This window comes from Neomonachus schauinslandi, chromosome 4 (assembly GCF_002201575.2).
Source record: "Neomonachus schauinslandi chromosome 4, ASM220157v2, whole genome shotgun sequence".
Taxonomy (NCBI): Eukaryota; Metazoa; Chordata; class Mammalia; order Carnivora; family Phocidae; genus Neomonachus; species Neomonachus schauinslandi.
The window spans coordinates 8,678,195-8,684,194 of NC_058406.1; the positions used below are offsets into that span (position 1 = coordinate 8,678,195).

Genomic DNA, 6,000 nt, shown 5'->3' on the forward strand with positions numbered 1-6,000 from the left:
CTCTCCTCGCCCTCAGCAACACGCGGGCCCCATGGGGCCGCTGGAAGTTCCCCCTAACTGCCCTCGCCGAGGTCTTCCCAGCAGCCCCACTCTCTGTGGGTTCCTGTTCTTTCTCCCTACAGTTCTCAGCTTCTATGTCACCTCCTCAGGGAAGCCCTCTCTGACCACCACGCCCATTCCATCACGAGCTGCTTAGGTGGCCTGTAGAGAGCAAGATGGAGTCACCTATGCCAAGCAGGGGCCTGTGTCAAGCAATGAAGCGGCAGTGAAGGGGACGGCAGCTACGAGATCTCACTGAGACCCGCACCGGCTGAGGACGCCCCGGAACTGATAACCAATGGAAGCAGAGCGGATCTGCAGGGGCCCGAGACTGATTAAACCCCTTTAAAAAGGGGAGGATGTTTGCAGCAAGCTGTCAGACTCTTCAGACACGACCCTTCTCTGTCTGATCGCCTCAACAAGGCAGCTGTACCCAAGGCTCTGCCCGATGGATCTCCGAACAGAACCGAGACCCTTCCCTCCTTGAACATAATTATGAAGCAGTGAGTGCCGAGAGCTGCCCCGGGGCCGGACCGAGTTCTCATCTCAACCGGGCGCCTGCAGACTGACTTCATGTCTAGTTCTTTACCTTCCTACGCCCTCTGTTCTCCTGTTCGTTGTGTGGCTTGTGTTCTGCTCGTGTGCCCTGTGAGAAGCCAAGTTAATCAGAAGGTGAAATGTCATTGAGTTTGGAATCCTGGAGCTGCTTCCTCATTATGTTACCCCTGCCTTATGATTGAATAAAGCCGACATCGTGGAAAGACACGGCTCATGTGCACGCCTTTGCCCCATGCTCAGGACACAGTTGGAGTGGCCGGCAGGATTCCATGTCATTGACTCATCGTGTGTTGGAAAATTTAGGAGAATCCGAAAAGAATGCCAGAATCTTGCTTGAATTGGCTGCAACAGAACTAAAAATAATAAATTGGGGAACAAATTGATGTGAATATAGACTTGGCAGGCATCTCACTGAGGGTGAAATCCTTAGGGGTGGGCAGGTGAAGCCAAGGTGGGCTCTATGCAAGGAGCAGTCGACAGCGGAGGCCCGTCCGGGGCTCACCCCTTGGCATGCCGGGCATGAGTTGGAACTAGCCAAAGTCAAGACCACGGGAGATTGCCTCGGATAGGCACTTGGAGGGCTAGGAAAAATTAAACCGTTTGGGAACATTGCAAAGATACAAGCCACTACTGGCCAAATTAATCTATTACTTGGCAGAAAGATGCAAAAACATTGTGGACAAATCTGTACAAATATCCTAGATATACATGGGAAATAGAGCTCTACATAGTTAAGAAATTGAATATACCAGCTGTTGGTTAACAAAAAAGGAAGGAAGATGTGGGCACGAGCTAAATGCCTAAGGATGGTGAAGAGGGTCGAGAGGCCTGATGCCATACTTTGTGTAGAAGACCCATGTCACCCCACGGAGTTAGAAGTCAGAAAGAAGCTCACAACCAGGACCCCAGGAGATGTAATCATGGATCTGAAGGATCTTAAAAGTGCAAAGCCCTTAGTGTCCCAGGCGTGCACTGTGGAGGTTCCCATCTTACTGATGAAAACCGTCTCGCACTTAGACCAAGACTGGCAGAGGGGCAAAGAGCTAGCTAGTAAAGTGATAAGGAAGGCCAAGTCAATGAATAATTTAATGAATTATTGAATAATTGAATAATTAATGAATAATGACTAATTTATAACTTTAAAGGGCAAAACACCCTTGGGACCCCAGATCCCCATCCTGAGGACCCAGGAGACTATGATCACCCCTGGTGGGGGAGGATTATCAAAGCAGACCCAGAGGCGCCTGGGTGGCCCAGTTGGTTAAGCGTCTGCCTTCGGCTCAGGTCATGATCCCGGGGTCCTGGGATCGAGCCCTGCGTCAGGCTCCTTGCTCAGCGGGGAGCCTGCTTCTCCCTCTGCCTCTGCTGCTCCCCCTGCTTGTGCTCGCTCTTTCTCTCTCTGTCAGATAAACAGATAAATAAATCTTTAAAAAAGAGAGAGGGAGAGAGGAGCAGGAATACCGACAAAGGGAACAAGGGAAATTTACTAAAACTTCTTTTACAAAAAACTCTAGGACCCCGGGGTAGATTGACCGGCCACTGAAACCGGGGACAATAGGCCATATATGCAGGTAGCACTGAGCATGGGAAAAGAAATAATAACAGACACATTTTTAGCAGCTACAGGATCCCAGATATCATTATTCAAGAGAGGGGCGACTGGCTGGCTCAGTCAGTGGAGCGTGTGACTCTTGATCTAGGGGTTGCGAGCTCGAGCCCCACGTTGGGCATAGAGATCACTAAAAAAAAATAAAAAAAAGAGAGAGAGAAAGACCTACTAAAGGAAAAACTATAAACATTGAAGGATTAGGAGGAAAAATAACCAAAGGAATACCATAGAAACAGGAGTGTTAACGTATGATAGGGAACCCATAGGACACAGCTTTGTGGCTGCACTGCAGTAAGAAAATAGCATCCAACGGGCCCTGGATGTAGCTTGCTTTTTGCTAAATCAGAGACAGATTACAGAAAGACGGGCCCCGGAAGACATTAAACACTTCCGCCCCAGATAGAGGAAAAAGGGAGGCAACAGTAGACACACCTAGACTTCCGTATGAAAGAGCAACAAAACTGAAGGACAATTCTGTCTCATGGCAGGACATTGTCACTCACGGGCACAGAAACTCTTGTTGGACCACAGTGGCCAAAGGACAGTGCAGCTTGAGAGAATCCAGGACCCTTCTCTTATGGACGTACTACGTATTAGAGAGCAGAAAACTGCTATATATTCCTGCACCCCTGCTCACCTTGCACTTGTCACTATAGGACATGTCACATACACGCACACGCACATCATCAATTAAAATACAAAAACGCAGTGTCGATCTCGTTTCTGCCAACAATGCTGCTGGATGAAATGTAATTGACAATATTCTCCTGATTTTTAGAAAAAAAGATTATTTATTTGAGAGAGAGACAAAGAGAGCCCAAGCAGGGGGAGCAGCAGAGGCAGAGGGAGAAGCAGGCTTCCCGCTGAGCAGGGAGCCCAACGCCGGGCTCTATCCCAGGACCCTGGGAGCATGACCTGAGCTGAAGGCAGACGCTTAACTGACTGAGCCACCCAGGCGCCCTTTTTTCCTGATTTTTTAAAGAAAGATTTTATTTTTAAGTAATCTCCACACACAGCATGGGGCTTGAACTCATGACCCCGAGGTCAAGAACCACACACTCCACCAACTGAGCCAGCCAGGCGCCCCCTGATTTTTTTTTTTGAACCATATCTCCAACTCAAACTTTATCTGTTTAAATGTTATATTTGCCTCCTGCTCATAAACCTTTATTTCACTCACACTGAGCAGTAAATTTCCCACACCGAAGTATCTTCCTTGCCCAATTAATCCAAAGGAAAAACACTGAAATGATTAGTGAAGAAAAATGTAGGGATTAACACACACTTTTTGTTTTTAAATATTTTTAAGGTTTAAAAAGTGTTTCAAGTGTGTAATTCCTAGTAGGAGGACATTATCTGAATGAATACCCTGGTGACAAAGCACTGTAGAATGTTTCAGCTGCGTGTGGGGCGGAGGGGTGGGGATTCTCTTCACGGCACCCCAGTTTTCTCTGTGAAAAGAGGACGGTCAGAGGTCCACTGGTTTGTATGATTGTCACATTCATTAGGTGACCAAAGTTGCTCTTCCTTCAGCAAGGGCTTTATTTGTCTTTATTTGTCTGAGGGCATTAAGCTTGACCTCCAAAATTTGGCTAACAGTTTACTGATGAGATTCATAACCTTTGAGTTGGTCTGATATTTGGATGTCTTTGCAGGGTTCTGAGCCACATCCTGGAAAACCACCGTAACTTCTGGACACTGTCTGGCAGGAGAACCTCTGGATCACTACGAGAATTTCATTGAGCCCAGACATTCTTGCCATTCCAGGCACACCCACCTGTCCCCGCCCCCAGGAGAATTACCGGGCATTTCCCCCAGGAAAGCCCCCTGGGACTGGCTTCTTCCCCCTCCCCACTCTGGGCTCTCTCAGGTTCTTCCAGAGCCTTCTTAACCCTTCCTACTATTCTTTCTTTGAGCTCTCGCTCTTCGCATTTTCACTCACACTTTCTCAGATGTTCGGCAATTTTCTGGGCTCTTGGTTGGACCTCTTTCAGCCTACGCTAGCATCTTCATCATAATCCAGTTTACAGGCGAGGGCGAGATCATGTGTTACTTCTTCCCAACGGCCCAGAAGTCGGTGTGCTTTTTCCCTCACCACTTATAAGGCTGAACTGCATCAGGATGTATTTCAATAGCTCTGTCACAGTCTCGCATGGCAGCGTTTAGCTTCTGTAATTTGGTGAAGACACGGGCTCTCTTGGCGTATACAGAACAGCCAAGCGAGGATTCAGCTTGTTGGCCTCTGTGAACAAGTTGGAGGTTTTCTGTAGCTCACCACACTTTAGGGCACCAAGGACAGCCACTTTTTTATCATTCGTCTGATCCATCGTTTCCTCGATCATCTCTACACTGTCATCTCCCATTTCTTGAGGGGCATCAGCATCCGGTTCAAACACACCTTCACTGTCAATTTCTAGATCACTTTCCTCACTTGATGGCTCACCTGTCTTTATGTTTTCCTCCACCTTCTTCCTGTCTTTTTCTTCCTTGATATTGTCTTCTGACTTAGTTTTATGAGTAGCAGGTGGCCTTTTACTCCCCTGCTCTCCACCTGCTCCCTCCGGAAGCGATGCTCGGATCCTGCCTGCACATTTTCACAGAAGCTCGCTCACTGTGTGGGGGTCCGTGGTCCAGAGGCGGCGGGAGGCGGTGGGCCCGGCAGAGGTTGCGTCCCACTTCCAGGCACGGGTGACTGTGACCGTGTGGAAGGAGGCGGCTGCTGCGAACTCTCCTGATTTTTTGTCTTATTGAATTAACCGGATACTTCACATACTGACACAATAGAAACAGCCACACTAGTAACAGGTCCCAACCACCGTGTAGAAAATTAGCTAATTACACCATCTGCTTAATTAACGCAGCATTAAAAGAATAAGGCTTTTCACATTAGGGGAGAAAGAGAGACACACCAAACACCAGACCCAACCCTACCAGACCTTCCAGAATCTTCTGACAGCGGTCTAGATTTGGCACATACAGCGTGGGAGGTTGATCCAGAAATTGCCCCACTGGTTGAAGCAGCCTGGGAAGATGGCTCAGATTTTTCAGGAGACACGTTGCATGATGATGCCTGGCCACACCAGGTCCGTGCTGATCCGTTTGAGCGCCAAGATGTCCGCACTCCCACGAGTCATCCTTATTTTAACAATTGCTTCTTTTTTTTTTTTTTAAAGATTTTATTTATTTATTTATTTGCGAGAGAGAATGAGAGACAGAGCGCACGAGAGGGAAGAGAGTCAGAGGGAGAAGCAGACCCCCCGCTGAGCAGGGAGCCCGACGCGGGACTCGATCCCGGGACTCCAGGATCATGACCTGAGCTGAAGGCAGTCGCTTAACCAACTGAGCCACCCAGGCACCCCTATAACGGAGGACATTATTCTAGGCTACAGACATAGCCACCTGTACCACAGGATTGCCAAAATTTCGTGGCTGGTCTTACACATGATAACCATCACTACAGCCAACATTCTGGTGAGCGCCGAAGGCAAAAATAAGACTTTAGCTCCTGAATACAATGTAACATTCCCACACCACGAAACCAGCGTGTGCCGAACTCAGTTTTTCAAATCATGTCCCAACCATACCAGGATTGCCTGAGTGCGTACCAGGCTATTTTTCCGACAATACCCTCTTTCCAGAGCTAATTATATATGCACTGAATTCTCCTAGAGCTCAGAAAGCAGCTCTTAGACACTTTCGCCATTAGAGTGAGGATGTTAAGCTTTCCCAACAAAATTTTTATTCTAGCTTACAAACTGCACACCCATATCAAGTCATAGATAGCACGAACCACA

At 48.0% G+C, this 6,000-nt stretch overlaps 1 pseudogene; it reads right to left on the minus strand.

The window, feature by feature from the left end:
• Positions 1-3,757: 3,757 nt before the first annotated feature.
• Positions 3,758-5,658, minus strand: LOC110575357 (annotated as a pseudogene).
• Between the last annotated feature and the right edge of the window lie 342 nt (positions 5,659-6,000).